The following is a 19259-nucleotide window of genomic DNA, read 5'->3' as shown; positions in this document are numbered from 1 at the left end:
CTCTCTCCCCAATCCTGGTATGCATGGTCCCCTCATCCCCCTATCCTGGTATACATGGTCCCCTCACCTCCCAATCCTGATATGCATGGTCCCCCCTCATCCCTATCCTGGAATGCATGGTCCCCTCACCCCTTAATCCTAGTATACTTGGTCCTCTCCCCCCCTTATCCTGGTATGCATGGTCCTCTCACCCCCCCATCCTGGTATGCATGGTCCATGAACCCCCCTGTCCTGGTATGCATGGTCCTCTCACCCCCCTTTCCTGGTATGCATAGTCCCCTCACCCCCCAATCCTAATATGCATGGTCCCCTCACCTCATATCCTGGTATGCATGCTACCTCTCATCCCCCTATCCTGATATGTATGGTCCTCTCACCCATATTAAACTGCACACATACAAGAAAAAAAATTATGCTTACCTTTCTTCCCTGTGCTCCAGCGCTGTCCCGTTCTGCCGGAGGAGCGCCGGAGTACGCTCATGTCCATACTGTGCTGTCCGGCGCCATATTGCTGAAGGCACACTGCAAATGTCTTCAGTAAAATGGCACTGGATAGTGCTATGTGCATGTGCGATTCCAACACCGCACACCTGCCCCGGTCTCCCTTGTATATATGGCTCCGCTCCCACTCTCCCTCCCTTATATATATATATATGGCTCCGCTCCCACTCTCCCTCCCTTGTATATATGGCTCCGCTCCCACTCTCTCTCCCTTATATATATATGGCTCCACTCCCACTCTCCCTCCCTTATATATATATATAGCTCCGCTCCCACTCTCCCTCCCTTATATATATACACTCACTGGCCACTTTATTAGGTACACCATGCTAGTAACGGGTTGGACCCCCTTTTGCCTTCAGAACTGCCTCAATTCTTCGTGGCAGAGATTCAACAAGGTGCTGGAAGCATTCCTCAGAGATTTTGGACCATATTGACATGATGGCATCACACAGTTGGCGCAGATTTGTCGGCTGCACATCCCTGATGCGAATCTCCCGTTCCACCACATCCCAAAGATGCTCTATTGGATTGAGATCTGGTGACTGAGGAGGCCATTTGAGTACAGTGAACTCATTGTCATGTTCAAGAAACCAATCTGAGATGATTCGAGCTTTATGACATGGCGCATTATCCTGCTGAAAGTAGCCATCAGATGTTGGGTACATTGTGGTCATAAAGGGATGGACATGGTCAGCAACAATACTCAGGTAGGCTGTGGCGTTGCAACGATGCTCAATTGGTACCAAGGGGCCCAAAGAGTGCCAAGAAAAAATTCCCCACACCATGACACCACCACCATCAGCCTGAACCGTTGATACAAGGCAGGATGGATCCATGCTTTCATGTTGTTTACGCCAAATTCTGACCCTACCATCCGAATGTCGCAGCAGAAATCGAGACTCATCAGACCAGGCAACGTTTTTCCAATCTTCTACTGTCCAATTTCGATGAGCTTGTGCAAATTGTAGCCTCAGTTTCCTGTTCTTAGCTGAGAGGAGTGGTACCCGGTGTGGTCTTCTGCTGCTGTAGCCCATCTGCCTCAAAGTTCGACGCACTGTGCGTTTAAAGATGCTCTTCTGCCTACCTTGGTTGTAACGGGTGGCAATTTGAGTCACTGTTGCCTTTCTATCAGCTCGAACCAGTCTGCCCATTCTCCTCTGACCTCTGGCATCAACAAGGCATTTCCGGCCACAGAACTGCCGCTCACTGGATTTTTTTTCTTTTTCGGACCATTCTCTGTAAACCCTAGAGATGGTTGTGCGTGAAAATCCCAGTAGATCAGCAGTTTCTGAAATACTCAGACCAGCCCTTCTGGCACCAACAATCATGCCACGTTCAAAGGCACTCAAATCACCTTTCTTCCCCACACTGATGCTCGGTTTGAACTGCAGGAGATTGTCTTGACCATGTCTACATGCCTAAATGCACTGAGTTGCCGCCATGTGATTGGCTGATTAGAAATTAAGTCTTAACACACAGTTGGACAGGTGTACCTAATAAAGTGGCCAGTGAGTGTATATATATATATATATGGCTCCGCTCCCACTCTCCCTCCCTTGTATATATGGCTCCGTTCGGCTCCCCCATCATACTTACCCTCACATCGCTGACCTTCCTTCCCGCCGCTGCACGTCCCTGCATCTCGCGGCGCTTCAGCTCCTGTGCGGAGCGGTCACGTGCTACCGCTCATTAAGGTCTATGAATATGGACGCCACGCCTATGGGAGATGAGTGGCGTCCATATTCATGACCTTAAATGAGCGGTACACTTGACCACTCAGCGCTGGAGGAAGCCGCCGCGCCAACAGGGACCGGTGATTATCAGCTGCTGCACCGCCGCCGGCTGCCCTTGTGTCCGCGGACCGGCAAGGGCACTGCAACGGCCCGGTGCTGGGCCGCGGAACGGTGGTTGGGGACCCCCGCTCTAGTGCAAACCCTGTCTGCTCCGATTCGAACTGTCTGCTGCATTCTAATACAAACTCTGCCAGCTGCTCCCTCCAGTCTGTCCTCTGGGTCCAGCTGCTGCGCGTCCATTGGTCTGTCCTGGAGTGGCACCTGGCATCCATTGGGAGCCAAGTCTAATCTCACCATCTGAGGCTCTAGTGAATAGTCAGATGTTCGCTTAGTCATGCCCCTCCAGGCTCTCCATGGTCCGTGGCACAGTGGTTCCACAAACCGTGACTGTTTGCTCAGGCCATGGATCCTGCTGGACCACGGATCCTGACTGTTCGGACCATGTACCAGGAGTTTTGCAGACAGAAAGATGCACAAGAAGTGTTTTCCATACAGCTGCAGTCTTTAACCACTAAGTTGGAGGCTTTAAACATCTCTCCAGAGTTCCAGCATGTTGAAGCAGCCATGTCTTCTCCAGAGTCTTCCCAGACAGTTTACTTAGTTCGAGATCCAGGTCTCCGACTCCCAGCTCCACCACGTTTTGATGGCAATCCGAAGTTCTGCCGTAGGTTTATCAATCAGTGCCGGCTACATTTTGAACTTCTTCCGCACCACTTCCCATTGGATCGAGTAAAAGTAGCATTCCTTATGTCGCACCTTGGAGGCGAAGCCCTGGCATGGTTGAACCCATTATGGGAGAGAGAGGATCCGATCATCTCCAATTTGCCTACATTATTGGAAGCTTTTCGCAAAGTGGAATGTAAGTCTGCAAGACAGGGTCCTCTCGCCTCTGCACCAGTCTGTCATTGTAAATTTGTTTAATCTTAACATTATCTATAACTTTGTATGTAACCCCCTTCTCATGTACAGCACCATGGAATTAATGGTGCTATATAAATTAATAATAATAATAATAAATTGTTCGATGAACCCGGGCGAACCACCTCGGCAGCTTCCGTTTTTTTCCATTTACGTCAGTCCAATTCTTCTGTGGGACAATATGCGGTTCACTTTCGCACCCTGGCGTCCGAACTGGGATGGAATAACGAAGCTTTGGTGGCAACATTCTGGGAGGAGCTTTCCGGAGACATTAATGATCAGCTAGCCGGTCGAGACCTACCAACTACCCTCGAGGACCTGATCTCCCTTGCCATCCGTACCGACCTCCGCTTCCGTGAGTATGCTAGTGAGGTGGCACGTGAAAGAGAACCGCGGCGCCTTGCTCCGTCTTTTCAAGGACCGCCTGTTCCTTCGACTATCCCTTGTAAAAGACTCATCAGAATCCATGCAGATCAACCACCTTGCCCTTGCTCCCTTGCTAGACAGCGACTGAGGGATTGTCATGCTAAGGACCAGCGCCTGTATTGTAGAGTTATGGGTCAGTCCATTCGAGTCTGCCCGGTGAGACCGGCATCTAGGGGCGGTAGGAGAGGCCTCCCTAGACGGAAAGGACATCTCTCTACCCTTGACCCTTACTGTGGCCATTTTCTTTATAAATTTACATTGCCACACCAAAATATTTGGATAATACCAATGAGAAATTGTTTGTGCGACAGGTCTAAAGGTGTTAAGTACCGGTAACGGTATTTTTCGGAAGCCCATGACAGCACCACGAGAGGGGGGGGGGATCCGCCCTTCAGGAACAGGAAACCTACAGATACAAAAGGGCGGCACCTCTCCCACGCATCAGTTGGATTACAGAGCTTGAGAGGCTACCATGGTTAGTACACCGCATATACACAATATATACAACCAATCTATCCTATTTACAATTCTTTAAACCATCTCCCACATAAGGTGAACTCGTGAAAACAATCTTCTAAAGGGGTGCACCCCTATACGTGAACAAGGGAGGGAACTAAGGGTGCTGTCATGGGCTTCCGAAAAATACCGTTACTGGTACGTAACTTAATACTTTATTCGGACTCCCATGACAGCACCACGAGAGAATTACAGAGATGTAAACTAATCTAGGGAGGGACTACAGCCTGCAGCACCCTTAGCCCGAAGGTGAGATCTGAGGAGGCACCCATGTCTAACCGATAGTGGTTAAAAAAAGGTGGAAGGAGATGACCAGGTGGACTTACATATCTGGTCAATTGATACTCCCGATCTCTCTGCCCAGGATGATGCCATGGCATGAGTGGAATGCGCCCTCAGGTTCTGTGGAGCCGGACCGCCACCTGCTGTATAGGCCAGAGAGATAGCCTCCCTAATTCACCTCGCTAACGTGCGCTTTGACACTCTACACCCTTTCCTGGGACCTTGGAAGGATAAAAATAATGCGTTCTCCCTCCTCCAAGGATCCGTGGCTGCTAAATATTTAAGTAGGTATCTCTTAACATCTAGAGCTTGAAGTTTTTGTTCTTTAGGATTGGTTGGATTAGGGAGGAAGGAAGGCAGAACTATCTCTTGTGTCCTATGAAAATGAGATGCTACCTTGGGAAGGTATGCCGGGTCTGGCCTTAGGATTACTCTATCCTGTAAGAATTCTGTGAAAGGGGGAATCTGGAAAGTGCCTGTATGCCGCTTATTCTACGTGCAGATGTTATTGCTACCAAAAAGGCTGTCGTAAGTGATATCATCTTTAGTGAAGCAGAATCCAGGAGGTTCAAACGGTTTTTCTGTCATGGCTGTCAGGACTAAATTCAAGTCCCAAGGTATACCCCTATCCTTGAGTATGGGCCTCGATCTGGTAACTGCCTTAATGAATCTCGCCACCCAATGGTTGCCGGCAATGTCGCATGCAAATAGGGCCCCTAAAGCTGAAACCTGTACTTTTAATGTACTAGTGGAAAGGCCCAACTCGAGACCCCTCTGGAGGAATTCCAGAATCTGTTTTATGGGTATTCCATCCCTGATATTAAACTCAAAGGTGGACAGGAATCGCCTCCAGGTTCTAGCATAGATATCTGTGGTGGTTTGTTTCCTACTTTTTAGGAGTGTATCGATTATATTTTTTGAGAAACCTCTGTCCTTCAATAGTGCCCTCTCAAACACCATGCCGTCAAACGGAGTCTCGCTACTTGTGGGTGATTGACTGGCCCCTGGTAGAGGAGATCTGGAAGGTTCGGCAGTACCCAGGGATCGCTTACTGACATGGTCCTCAACCATGCAAACCAGGTCCTTCTGGGCCAGAAGGGGGCAATCAATATGACCCTTGCCCCGTCTTCCCTGATCTTCCTCACTACTAGAGGTAGAAGGTTCAAAGGCGGAAAAGCATAAGCCAGCGAGAAGTCCCATTTTATTAGGAGGGCGTCCACGGCCAGTGGATTTTCCCTGGGATTTAGGGAGCAGAAAGTTTTTTCCTTCCTGTTTTCTTTGGTGGCAAAGAGGTCCACCTCCGGTTGACCCCATTTGCGGACAATCTGGTTGTAGATGTCTGAGTTTAAAGCCTGCGGCTTAGAAAGTCTGCCTTCATGTTGTCTTTTCCCCTGATGTGGAGCGCAGTTAAAGATAGAAAATTTTTCTCGGCTATTTGAAGGAGACATTTCGTTATCCGCATCAGGGCGTCGGAGCGGGATCCACCTTGGTGGTTGACATAGGCTACCGCTACCTGGTTGTCCGAGAGTATCCTCACATGATGGCCCTGTAGATACATAATGAGTTTTTTTAACGGCCAACTCAATCGTCAGCAGCTCCCTCTGGTTAGATGAGGTCTCAGCATCGGAGTCCCACTGTTCCTGTACCACTATGTCCCCCATATGGGCCCCCCAACCCCAAGGACTAGCATCTGTGGTTTTTACGCGGGTTATCTGCATCACCCAGGGCACCCCCGAGGCTAAATTTTCGTCATCGAGCCACCACCTAAGAGATGTAATAGTTGAGGGGCTTAGCACTACTTGACCCTGCAAGGAGCCCTCTAAGGTCCTGCTATTAACCAGGACGTCTTTCTGAAGGGCCCTAGTGAGGAATTGTGCCCACTTGATCGCTGGGATACATGAGGTTAGGGAGCCTAACAGGGACATGGCCTGCCTGAGGCTCATGGAGGGTTTATCGATTGCCAGAAGAACCTGCTGCTGTATCTGCTGTAATTTATCTACGGGTAACAGACACTGCTGAGTTTTTGAATTTAACAGCAAGCCTAGAAACTTCTGGACCCTTAAGGGCTGAAAACGGGATTTCTCATAATTTATTATCCATCCGAGGTTCTCTAATCTGGACTTAGCTTTTTCTATCTGAGATAGACAATGGCCCACTGAATTTCCCACAATCAAAAAATCATCTAAGTATGGGACAATTAAGATGTCAACTTCCCGTAAATGAGCCATAACTTCGGCCACTATTTTTGTAAATACCCGGGGCGCTGCTGAGAGACCAAAGGGAAGGGCTCTATATTGATAATGACGGATTATACCGTCTATTGATACCGCCACTCTCAGGAACTGCTAGAAATCTGCGTGGATAGGCACATGATAGTACGCGTCTTTCAAGTCCACGACTGCCATAAAACACCCTTCAAACAGCATTTTTATTGTTGAATTGATGGACTCCATTTTAAAGGTGCGATTAACCAAAAATTCATTAAGGAAACGCAAATTAATAATCGTTCTAAAGGTTTTATCCGGTTTTTGGATTAGGAATAAGGGAGAGTAGAAACCTCTTCCTCTCTCAGATTCTGGAACCTCTATCAGAACGTTTTTCAGGCACAGGTTCCAGACCTCTGATTCTAAAGCCGCTTGTTCGAGGGGTGAAGATCTTAAGGGTGTTGGTTTAAAGGTATCCCGTGGGACTTGAGTAAACTCCAACCTGAGCCTGGTGGATATCACATTCCGCACCCAGTCACTATTGGTGACCTGTAACCATGCTGGCAGGAAGGATGACAGTCTACCCCCCACGGGAATTGCTAGTCATTGGTTCTGTCTTTTTCGTTCTCTCGACGAGCGCCTGAACATGAAGCCCGTACCTCTTCTCCTATCTTCCCATCTGGGACGGTCTCTATTAGGTGAAGGGTTGCACCTTCTCCTTTGACCGAATCTCCTATTAAATGGACGTCGGTAAGATGCGGACCAAAGATTTGGGAATTTTTTCTTATCATCACCGGCCTTCTCCAGCAGTTCGTCCAGGACTGCTCCGAATAAATATTCCCCCTCACATGGGATAGTACAGAGTTTCGCCCTGGACTGAATATCTCCCGGCCAGCACTTTAGCCACAGGGCTCTCCGAGCCGCATTAGAGAGTCCTGCTGCCCTGGCGGCCATTCTGACTGCATCAGCAGAGGCATCTGCTAGGAAGGCTGCGCCATCCTGGATTATTGGTAGGGCCCCAAGGATTGCCTGTCTAGATGTTCCTTGTTTTAACTGCGACAGTAACTGGTCCAACCAGACCATCATGGACCTGGCCGTGCATGTTGATGCTACTGCTGGTCTTAAGGAACCGGCTGCCATCTCCCAGGTATTTTTAAGGAAGGTATCTGCCTTCCTGTCTAGAGGATCTTTAAGGGACCCCATGTCCTCAAAGGGTAGTGAGGATCTCTTTGATGCCTTCGCAATAGCTGCATCTAATTTGGGGGCCTTGTCCCAATTATTTATTGTTGAATCGTCAAAGGGATATCTCCGCTTGAGGGCTGGTGGTAGCGACCCTCTTTTATCTGGCTTTTTCCACTCTCTGCGGATCAGATCCTGAATCTTTTCGTTTAGTGGGAAGACTCTACGCTTCCTCTGCTCCAGCCCCCCGAACATGACATCCTGCATGGATAATTGAGGCTTCGGCTCCTCCACCTCCATTGTCCCTCTGACTGCTTTCACTAACTTGTCTACCCGGTCAAGCGGCAGGCAAAACCGACCAGAGTCCTCTTCTTCTGAGGAGGATGAGGGAGATGAAACATGGGAGTCCTTACTTCTCCTCCACTCTGTCGAGGAATCCGACTCCACCGGGTCCTCACCCCTTAAACTTTCTGGTTGGGACAGGGATTTTAGGGTTTCCTTCATCTCTGCACTGACTATATCCCTTAAACACGTCGCTACTGCGGGCGACTCCTCCGCCACTGTCTGCTGGATACAGGGGGGGACACAATCTTTTGGGGCATGAGTCTGGTAACGGGCAAGCACAGAGTGTGCATTCCCTGTGTTTGGTTTTACTCGTAGCATTCTTCCCCAGAGAGTGAGGGGGATTTTTCTCAGTCGATGCTCCTGTCCGCCTAAAGGAGCCTTTATGACTGAATTGGTCACTTCGTCCCGGACGCTCCTTACTGTCACGGGACTCTTTCTTCTTCTGTTTGACCTGCCTAAGGTCATCCAGGGGCGGCAGTGAAGATTGTCGCTGTTGCTGCTGCTTTTGCTGCTACTGCTCCTGATCGCTCTCCATTACTGCACGCAATAATGTGGCCAAGGCAAGGCACCCATCTAGGGTCCTACCTATAAACCCCTCCTCCCCCGGACAGCAGATTTTCCTCCTGCCGTGCCCTCCCCCCCCATAGGGCCTCCCTCCCCAGCTGGCGCCGCTCTGGGTAGGAGAACCGGCGCTTACCGGCGTCCTCCCTATGGGCGCCGCCATCTTGGGTCCCCGCACCTGCGCAGTGGCGCCGCCGACCAGGAAGCGCCCCCAGGCCCCGCCCCGATGTCACCGCGACTCCGACGTGACCGGAAGTCACGCGGGATGCCCGGGCGCTACACTATGGAGCGCTCCCCGGCCTCAGCGCCCTGCAGCCGCGCCGGCCCCCCGACCACCGCGATCGCGCCACCGGAGTTGGGAGCCCCCGGGGGGCATACTTACCGGCGGCAGCTACCATATATGGAGACGGACCTCCTCCGGACGCCGCTCCCTGCTGTATATGCCACCGCCGTGCCACCCATCCTGGTCCACCGTGGCGTCCTCCAGGAGCTCCGGACCAGGCCGAGGTAGGAGACCCCCTCGCTACCTGTACCGGCCGGCCTGGGATCCGGTATTTCATCTGTAGGATCCCGTCCCCTCAGGAACAGGAAACCAACTGATGCGTGGGAAAGGTGCTGCCCTTTTGTATCTGTAGGTTTCCTGTTCCTGAAGGGCGGATCCTCTCTCTCGTGGTGCTGTCATGGGAATCCGAATAAACAGCTATTTACAGAAAGATACAGGATAGACAAAAGAAGCCTCATCTAGAGAAAGACTAGTAAAAATGTGCCTCGAGTATCTAGTGACACAGCTAGGGCTGTGAACTAATGAAGGAAAGCCTAGTCATTCCTCGACTGCTCAGTGCCCAAGCAAGGAACAAGGGAAAACTTGTGCTGTTCACATAGATTGAAATAATGCTAAACTGTAACCTTAAAATGGCATTTTATTTAGAAATCTCTAACATTGCTACATTAACAGAGACCTCTGACTGCACTGATGTATGTTCACAATTTAACTCTTTAGGCCAGTTAAACTGCAGTTCAGGCGTAGCTCTTTACAGGATCCATATAAAACATACCAGGTATGAACCTGAAATAGCTTCTTGTTTATGAACACAGCTCATTGCCCCTTATAATAGTTAGGCCACATGTAGTGGCGACAGGCCGGGCTGTGGAGTCGGAGTCGTGGAGTCGGAGCTCATTTTGGTGGAGTCGGTATAAAATGGACCAACTCAGACTCCTAAAATATATAATAAATTGGGTACAGTAGTTCAATGCAGAATGTGCTGAATATTTTTTCATAGGAATTTGGGAAAGTTATGAAATGTCCTATAAATGGATGATCTATTCCTGATCTAAGGCTACATTCACACAAGAACAGGTTCTTGCTATTGTGACTGACAATGCTTCAAACATGATTAAGTACAATTAAACTGATGAATGAGAGTAATGAACAACAGCTAGAAGAAAATTTTGGCTTCAGTACGATTGAGATGGAAGGCCACAGTGCTGTTCATGTAACTGAAGAACAAACAAACAGAAGAACAACAAAATTATACTTTAGAAATAGATGATCTTGTTGAAGATGCTTTAAAACACTTTCATATTCATCACATGCGCTGTGTTGTGCACACGCTGCAGCTGGCAATAAGAGATAGTCTGCAAGAGGGACATGCTGGAAATCTGATTGGAAAAGTGAGGAAATTGGTTATTGGCGCCAGAACCCCTAAAATTGATTCCATCTTGGAGACATGTGCTGAGAAAGGGGCAATTGTCGATCAAGCCTCTCGGTGGGGCAGCACTTATTTAATGATTGAGCGATTGCTTGAACTAAAACAGTTTCTTATAGATATGGCGAACCATCAGGTAACCCTAAATGAAGGTCAATGGACACAGGTGGCTGAATTGAAGGAATTGCTTAATCACCCATTTACCGTGACTAAAAAATTACAAGCTGAGGATTTAACTCTTGGCATTTTCATAAGGGAGTGGAAGAACTTGCTATTTTGCCTGTCCCAAAGAGGAGGTTTAATCGCAGATGGCATTGCTGCTTCAATGAAACGGAGAGAGACACAGCTATTGGAAAATAAAAATTTTCTGGCAGCTGTTTATGTGGACCCAAGTCATCGTATACTACTTGATGATCAACAGCTTACTAAAGGAAAATAAGCTCTGACTGAGGTAGCAGTTAGGATGTGTGGCCTACAGGAGGACTGCCAGGCACAAGAGGACTTGGGTCCTGACAGTACTACTGCTGCCATATCTTCATCCTCATCAGATGAGGAGTTTGACTTTGACAAGTATTTGGATGACATGGAGCAGGCAAAGCGTTGCCGCAAGGAAAAATATTTCACTCCGTCTCCTATAGCAAGCAGATTGACCATATTTCAGCAAAATGTTTCACTTGCTCTCAAAGAAATAGAAAAATTCAACCGTTCATCAAAACTGACTGTGCACGAGGCAATTTTTTTATACCCGGAAATTGTTAGAGATGTTGCCCTTGTGGTTACTGCTTTGCCTCCAACCCAAGTTAGTGTAGAGAGATTGTTCTCTAGCCTTAAAATTAATACAGCTGTGGCCAAAAGTATTGACACCCCTGCAATTCTGTCAGATAATACTCAGTTTCTTCCTGTAAATGATTGCAAACACAAATTCTTTGGTATTATTATCTTCATTTAATTTGTCTTAAATGAAAAAACACAAAAAGAATTGTCCTAAAGCCAAATTGGATATAATTCCACACCAAACATAAAAAGAGGGTGGACAAAAGTATTGGCACTGTTCGAAAAATCATGTGATGCTTCTCTAATTTGTGTAATTAACAGCACCTGTAACTTACCTGTGGCACCTAACAGGTGTTGGCAATAACTAAATCACACTTGCAGCCAGTTGACATGGATTAAAGTTGACTCAACCTCTGTCCTGTGTCCTTGTGTATACCTCAATGAGCATGGAGAAAAGAAAGAAGACCAAAGAACTGTTTGAGGACTTGAGAAACCAAATTGTGAGGAAGCATGAGCAATCTCAAGGCTTCAAGTCCATCTCCAAAGACCAGCATGTTCCTGTGTCTACTGTGCGCAGTGTCATCAAGAAGTTTAAAGCCCATGGCACTGTGGCTAACCTCCCTAGATGTGGACGGAAAAGAAAAATTGACAAGAGATTTCAACGCAAGATTGTGCGGATGTTGGATAAAGAACCTCGACTAACATCCAAACAAGTTCAAGCTGCCCTGCAGTCCGAGGGTACAACAGTGTCAACCCGTACTATCCGTCGGCGTCTGAATGAAAAGGGACTGTATGGTAGGAGAACCAGGAAGACCCCACTTCTTACCCCGAGACATAAAAAAGCCAGGCTGGAGTTTGCCAAAACTTACCTGAAAAAGCCTAAAACGTTTTGGAAGAATGTTCTCTGGTCAGATGAACAAAAGTAGAGCTTTTTGGGCAAAGGCATCAACATAGAGTTTACAGGAGAAAAAAAGAGGCATTCAAAGAAAAGAACACGGTCCCTACAGTCAAACATGGCGGAGGTTCGCTGATGTTTTGGGGTTGCTTTGCTGCCTCTGGCACTGGACTACTTGACCGTGTGCATGGCATTATGAAGTCAGAAGACTACCAACAAATTTTGCAGCATAATGTAGGGCCCAGTGTGAGAAAGCTGGCTCTCCCTCAGAGGTCATGGGTCTTCCAGCAGGACAATGACCCAAAACACACTTCAAAAAGTACTAGAAAATGGTTTGAGAGAAAGCACTGGAGACTTCTAAGGTGGCCAGCAATGAGTCCAGACCTGAATCCCATAGAACACCTGTGGAGAGATCTAAAAATGGCAGTTTGGAGAAGGCACCCTTCTAATATCAGGGACCTGGAGCAGTTTGCCAAAGAAGAATGGTCTAAAATTCCAGCACAGCATTGTAAGAAACTCATTGATGGTTACCGGAAGCGGTTTGTCGCAGTTATTTTGGCTAAAGGTTGTACAACCAAGTATTAGGCTGAGGGTGCCAATACTTTTGTCTGGCCCATTTTTGGACTTCTGTGTGAAATGATCAATGTTTTGCTTTTTGCTTCATTCTCTTTTGTGTTTTTTCATTTAAGACAAATTAAATGAAGATAATAATACCAAAGAATTTGTGTTTGCAATCATTTTCAGGAAGAAACTGAGTATTATCTGACAGAATTGCAGGGGTGTCAATACTTTTGGCCACAACTGTAGGTCAGATTTGAGGTCATCTATGAAGGAGGATCTGATGGAAGCAATTCTATTTCTTAGCACAAATTCATAGACTACACAAATGTTATTTAGTATGTTTTTGTTGAAAACTGTTTTTTGCCACTTACATAGTTTATTACATAGTGTGTATATATATATATATATACACACACACACATATACACACAGTATATGTAATCGATATTACATAGTGTATTAATTACATATTTACAATTTATTACAGTTTTTTGTGTTCTAAAGTTGTACTCCAATAAATATATATTATGTTCTATCTAAATATCTAGATTATTGTATCATAAAAATGATTACCGTAAATATCTGATGTTCACATCATACTACAATAAATTTTTCACTTAAATATAAGCAATATATGTGGGAGTCGGAGTCGGTGTAAGGGAAATTGAGGAGTTGGAGTCACAGGTTTGGCGACAGGGACTGAATTGTAACTGTATTGTAGTCAACAGCTCCATCAACATGCAATTTTAGGCTCGGCTACATTTAAGCAGCCAAGTTTCCTAGAGCGCCTCCTGGGGGCAACTACCAGGTGCTTCATAAGGGCATGCTCACACACATCATTTTGATGCGGTTATTTTTCCATACTTCTTTTTAGCCCCTAAAAAAACATACAGTAGTTCTAACTAGCAATATGAATGAAATATTTAAAATGTTCACATGGTGCATTTTTTTTTCACTTTTTTTAAATACAGCCTGGTCATTTCTTTAGACTGTGTTCAGAATACTGATACTATACTAATTTTTCCGCTCCCTTTTTTTGTGTACAAAAAATCAACTGTGCAAGCAAAGTGGATGATGTGATTACCTGGAGACTCATATGCCCACTATACGTTTGTAGACGCAGTTGAACTTTGAGTATCTTTAAGGGTACCGTTACACCTAGCGATGCACCAGCGATCCCGACCAGCGATATGACGCGGTCAGGATCGCTGGTGCATCGCTAGGTGGTCGCTAGTGAGCTGCCACACAGGCAGATCTCACCATCGACATCGCTGGGGACGGGGATCGCTACTTACCTGTCAGATGCGGCGATCCTGCGTTCTCCCGCCCGGCTCCACGCGCCGCTCGTCGGCGCCACAGGAAGCCCAGCAGGAAGTGACCGACGAGGAATGGTCCAGCAGCTTCTCGCGTGATCAGCGATAACCAGCGGGGGAGCCGGTCGGAGGTAAGCATCAGACACAGCAATATCGCTGCAACATCACAAAATCGGTGACTTTACAGCGATATTGCTAGCGATATCGCAGTGTGTAACAGGGGCTTAAGTGTTTTTTTGTCTTTGGGGAGACTGAAAAAAATGCAATTGCATTTTTAAGTGCAGAAGCAACGCTCTTCTATACTAAAAAAAAACAAGCTAAATAATGCTGCTTCAAATGTACATTAAAAAAAATCAAAGGGAGCAAAAAAAAAAAGCACTAAAAACACAGTAATCAGAGATTGTTATTATTTTGGTGCGTACACCTGCAGAGAACGTGCAGATAAAAAAAAACAGCAGAAAAAGAGCATTTATGTTATGCTTGATTTGAACATATGCTTAGGGTTTTCCTGCAGTTTCTCCCTAATGAGATCAAAAAGGTTAATTGAGAAGGGGAAAAAAAACCTTCATCCACATTTTGTGGGATTTCCAGGGCAGTTTTCCAGTCATACTGTTTTTTTTATGCAGAAAAAAATGCCATGAGCGAACAAACCCCTAAGTCAACGTGCACACGTTGAGTATTTGGCGAGTTTTTACCTCAGTATGTGTAAGCCCAAACCAGGAGCGGGTGATAAATCCAGAAGTGGTGACAGGTTTCTATTCATACTATTCCTCTCCTGGTTTTGGCTTAGACATCCTGAGGTAAAATACTGACCAAATACTGAACATGTGAACGTGGCTTTTCTGCTGTACTATTACTTTCAAATTGCTAACTTTTGTTAATGGCTGCTGTTTTTACAGAACGCACAAGGCCACTGACAGTAGGCCAGCCAAATTGTCATGAATTTCCAACAATACTGCAGAAAGCCAGAGTTTTAGAAACAAGCGGCTTTGCAGTCGCTCCTTGTATACACGTGTCGACCGCTATGTGTGACACCTGCCTTACTGTAAATTGCTCCGTTTCTCTACTTGCCAGTAAAGGCGGTACGGTTTTGTGGGTAAAAATTCCAATTAAAGCCCAGCAATTAAAAACGGACTACCACACAAGTGTGCATTAAAGCCAAATATCGGGGCGGCGCTTGGCTGCAAAGTGGCCACTACACATGGACTAACCTAACAAGACAGATAACCAGTCTTATGCTTACGTTTTTCACACTGATATTATTAACCCTATTCTAATTTTTTTCGTCACATATCTGTTCTTAGCAACAACAACAAAAAAAAGATATGCTGAGAGAAAAATTACGTCCTAAATACGGAGCAATCTGACAGGAAGGCACACAAACAGATGAGGGATAATATTCTCTGCATTGTGTAGGGATAACAGCTTCGGCGCCACACATCACCGTCCTATGGCAATATGAGACAGCTAAAAACGATTATGTACATTCCCTCACACTGCACAATACTCGCCCGTTTTTGTAGAAAGTGGGGACAGATTTACCAAGTGCTACTAAAGATTCAGCGTGTGGAGAGGGCGGGAAAATCAATTCAATTCAACTACTCTGCACAGCAGAGAAAGTGACGCGGGCAGGCGCAGGGCTGAGCAGCAGACGAGTGACGTGGGCGCAGTGCTGAGGAGACTAGAGTGACGCGGGCAGGCGCAGGGCTGAGGAGTGACGCGGGCGGGTGGGCGCAGAGCTGAGCAGCAGACGAGTGACGCGGGCGGGCGCAGGGCTGAGGAGAGTGACGCGGGCGGGCGGGAAGTTCCTAAGGAACGCTTATGGCGCTCTGTTTTGTGGATGAAATCACATGTCGATAGTCCAGTGCCTTTTCTGCCACGATCACCTTGGTACAGCAGTATATATCGGGTGTGTTTTCTCCTCAGTGAAGTCACACAAGACAAATCATAAATACTAGCACCTCATAAAATATCTGCTTCCATCCTGCAGTGTCACTGACAAGTGTGGAGAGCTTTAAGGCCCCTTTCACATCAGTTTTTTGGCGTCAGTCACAATCCGTTGCTTCGACGGATCTTTCGCAGATTGTCAAAAACTGATGCTATGGATCCGTTTTTTCTCCGGATCTGACTGCCCTACCTGGTAATAATAATTGGAGTATGCTCAGTCTAAAAAAATGGAATCCATCGCTGGATACCCTCAGAGACAGATATGGCACCCATAGGCTTTCATTTTAGCAAACTACGGACGGCGCAGGATCCGTCTCTTTTCGACGGAGACAAAAAACGTTACTTTGTCCGTTGTCTCCGGCCGCCGGACACAAAATTTCCGACGGATCCGGCGAGCAATAGATGAAACATGAGGCCATCCGTCGCTATTACAAGTCTATGAGAAAAAAATGGATCCGGCGGCATCCTTTGGCCGATCCGTTTTTTTCAAAACTTGCCAGATTGCAACTGATGTCAGAAAACTGATATGCGAAAGCAGCCTTATTTGGTAATAGAAACAAATTCATACAAGACTGTGGAAATCGAAAAAATTGTCAAAGTAAAGTACAAAGGTTAAAGGAAATCTGTCACCCCATTTTAGCCCTATAAGCTGCGGCCACCAATATCAGGGGCATATCTACATCATTCTGTAATGCTGTAGATAAGCCCCCAATGTAACCTGAAAGAGAATAAAAACGAGTTAGATTATACTCAACTGGGCGTCCGGTCCGGTCCGATGGGTGTCGCGGTACAGTCCGGTGCCTCCCATCTTCATATGATGACATCCTCCTTCTTCTGCCTGTTGAGGGCAGAGTAATGCACTGCGGTGCGCAGGCGCCAGACCTCTCTGACCTTTCCCGGCGCCTGCGCACTGCAGTACTTTACTCTGCCCTCAATAGGGCAGATAAAGTACGCCTGCGCAGGAGCCTAGGCAGAAGTAAGAAGTCGGACGTCATGTATGAAGAGGCGCTGGATCGGACCGCGACAACCACCTCCCCCGCCCCCCCGGTGAGTGTAATCTAACTTGTTTTTTTATCGTTCAGGTTACATAGGGGGCTTATCTACAGCACTGCAGAATGCTGTAGATAAGCCCCTGATGGCAGTGGCCGCAGCTTACAGGTCTAAAAATAGGTGACAGATTGCCTTTAATTCCACTGAAAAAAAATTCTAAAAATGTGGAAAGTCATTTTAGTACAGTGTACAAGCAGAGTGCCCTCTATGTATGCTATACAGGCAAGAGCTACAAATCAAAGTAAAAAAAAAAGCACTAAACATTTTTAAATGTAATTTGCTTTTGGCTCATATTTGGAGCTCCACTCTTTTAGGCTAGGTTCACATTTGCGGTTGTGTCCGCAACGTATCGTCCGCAACCGCAAATGCATGCAAAAACGCATACAAACACATGCATGCGTTTGCGGACGATAGGCAAGTGCTATTTTCACGTCTTCCATGACGGCACACATGAGAGAGGGGATCTGCCCACTCAGGACAAGAACCCTACTGAAGATAAAAGGGCAGTATCTCTCCCTCGCTTCAGTTGGGTTTCCTGTCCTGACAGCGACCCGTGCGCTGAAGAAAGTGGTGTCAAGTGTGCGCACCTGCCCCCTCCCGTTCCGGCATGGAAGAACAGGCAGGACCTGTGCGCTGGGCTTCAGGGGTGCAAGCGCTGTCCGCGGGTCCCCCGGGGGCTCCGCGTCCTAGCGGGCGTCAGCGCAGCACGCTTAGGGGTCCAGGGGCTCTTCCGTGTCTGCCGCACCACCCTCTCTCCTCTGCCGGCGTCCAGGTGGCGCCTGATCCAATATGGCGGCACTCATGAACCGAACGCCGTCCGGCAAAATCCATCCCGGCGGGGGGGAGGGTCTGTCGATGGGCACCGGAGGGGGCGGAGAGTGCAGTGACCACAGATGACGCACTCATGCCCAAAGCTTCACAATGGAAGTGGGACAGGAAGAGCCACAGCAACACCAGAAGTCTTTTCTGCAGGAGCTCTCACCAGATGACTTGCCGAGCCGCCAGCATACCAGGAGTAGCCGCTCGAGTGGTAGGAGCGGCAGTCGTCCTGACCGGCAAGACCCTCCGACGTCCAGAAGGGACATCACACGGGCATCTGATCTGCCTCCGAAACCGGTACCCTTGATTGACAGCGGTGGTGAGTGATCTACGTGAATGTCACCCTTATGGTGACGGGGGTTCCATATTTCTGCTTGATCACTAGGGGTTGAGGAAGTCTAGCGGCAAATCAAAGAACAGAGAATGTGCACTATGCAAAAACCCACTGGCAGTTCAGTGGCAGAAAAATCTCTGTGCTGACTGTATTAATAAAACCATATGGCTACGTGTACACGTAGTTTTAGGACCTGCGGATTTTTCCGTGCGGATTTGGAAAAATCCGCAGGTAAATCCACAGGTCAAAAGACCTGCGGATTAGCCTGCGGTTTCACACCTCTACAATGGAGAAGGTGTGAAACCGCTGCGGAGTCCGCACAAAGAATTGACATGCTGCGGATTTGAACCCGCAGCAAATCCGTGCGGAAAAATCTGCAGCATTTGCACAGCGTTTTTCAGTTTACCATTGAAAACAATGGTACTGTACAACGCAGCTAAATTTGCTGCGGACCCGCAGCTCCTGAAAAGCTGCGGATCCGCAGCAGAATCCGCAACGTGTGCACATAGCCTATGTGATGAGACCCCTGACTTTGTCACTAGCCTTAGGGCTATAATTCAGGAGGAAGTAAAAAGGTCCGTAAAAGCAGCCCTTAAAAAATCGAGTAAAAGAAGCCGCAAGTTGGATTCTAATTCGGAAGCCTCTCTAGTGCAGGAAGGTCGGGAAAAATCCCTGTCCCCCTCCGCTTCCTCCTCCTCTGCTCAGTCCTCGGAATCCTCCTCAGACAGCGATATAGGGGGCCGACCGTGTTTTCCAACGGAGGACATAGAAAAACTGGTCAAAGCTGTCAGGTCTACAATGGACCTTAAAGAGGAAAAAACACCTAGGTCATTAGAGGACGTTTTATACGGAGGGTTGGAAGAGAAAAGAAAATGCACTTTCCCTGTCAATGACAAGATAAATGGAAAAAGCCAGAGAGGTCAGGTACCTTACCCTCTGCATCAAAGAGGAGGTACCCATTTGAGGAGAAGGACTCCGAACCTTAGGAAAAGACCCCTAAAATTGATGGGGCCGTGGCTAGGTCCTCGAAAAAGCTATCACTACCATTAGAGGACTCTGGCATACTGAAAGACCCGCTTAAAAAACAAGCAGATGGCGTTTTGAGAAATATCTGGGAAGCATCGGCAGGGGG

At 47.4% G+C, this 19259-nt stretch overlaps 1 protein-coding gene across 3 annotated transcripts in view; it reads right to left on the bottom strand.

Annotated features, from left to right (window-relative positions):
• The window catches only part of SYCP3 (synaptonemal complex protein 3), a 187870-nt gene extending 172109 nt beyond the window's left edge, over positions 1 to 15761 (bottom strand). For 2 of the 3 annotated variants that reach the window (XM_073545008.1, XM_073545010.1), the window contains exon 1: positions 15489 to 15761. The gene's annotated coding sequence lies outside the window, so the exon portion shown is untranslated. The remainder of the gene's footprint in view (positions 1 to 15488) is intronic. The other variant, XM_073545009.1, reaches the window with a different exon arrangement.
• Between the last annotated feature and the right edge of the window lie 3498 nt (positions 15762 to 19259).

This window comes from Dendrobates tinctorius, unplaced genomic scaffold (genome assembly GCF_039654945.1).
Source record: "Dendrobates tinctorius isolate UK_male_01 unplaced genomic scaffold, ASM3965494v1 ptg000139l, whole genome shotgun sequence".
Classification (NCBI taxonomy): domain Eukaryota; kingdom Metazoa; phylum Chordata; class Amphibia; order Anura; family Dendrobatidae; genus Dendrobates; species Dendrobates tinctorius.
Note: the sequence above shows the minus strand (reverse complement) of the source record. Positions and strands in the feature narration are given on the sequence as shown.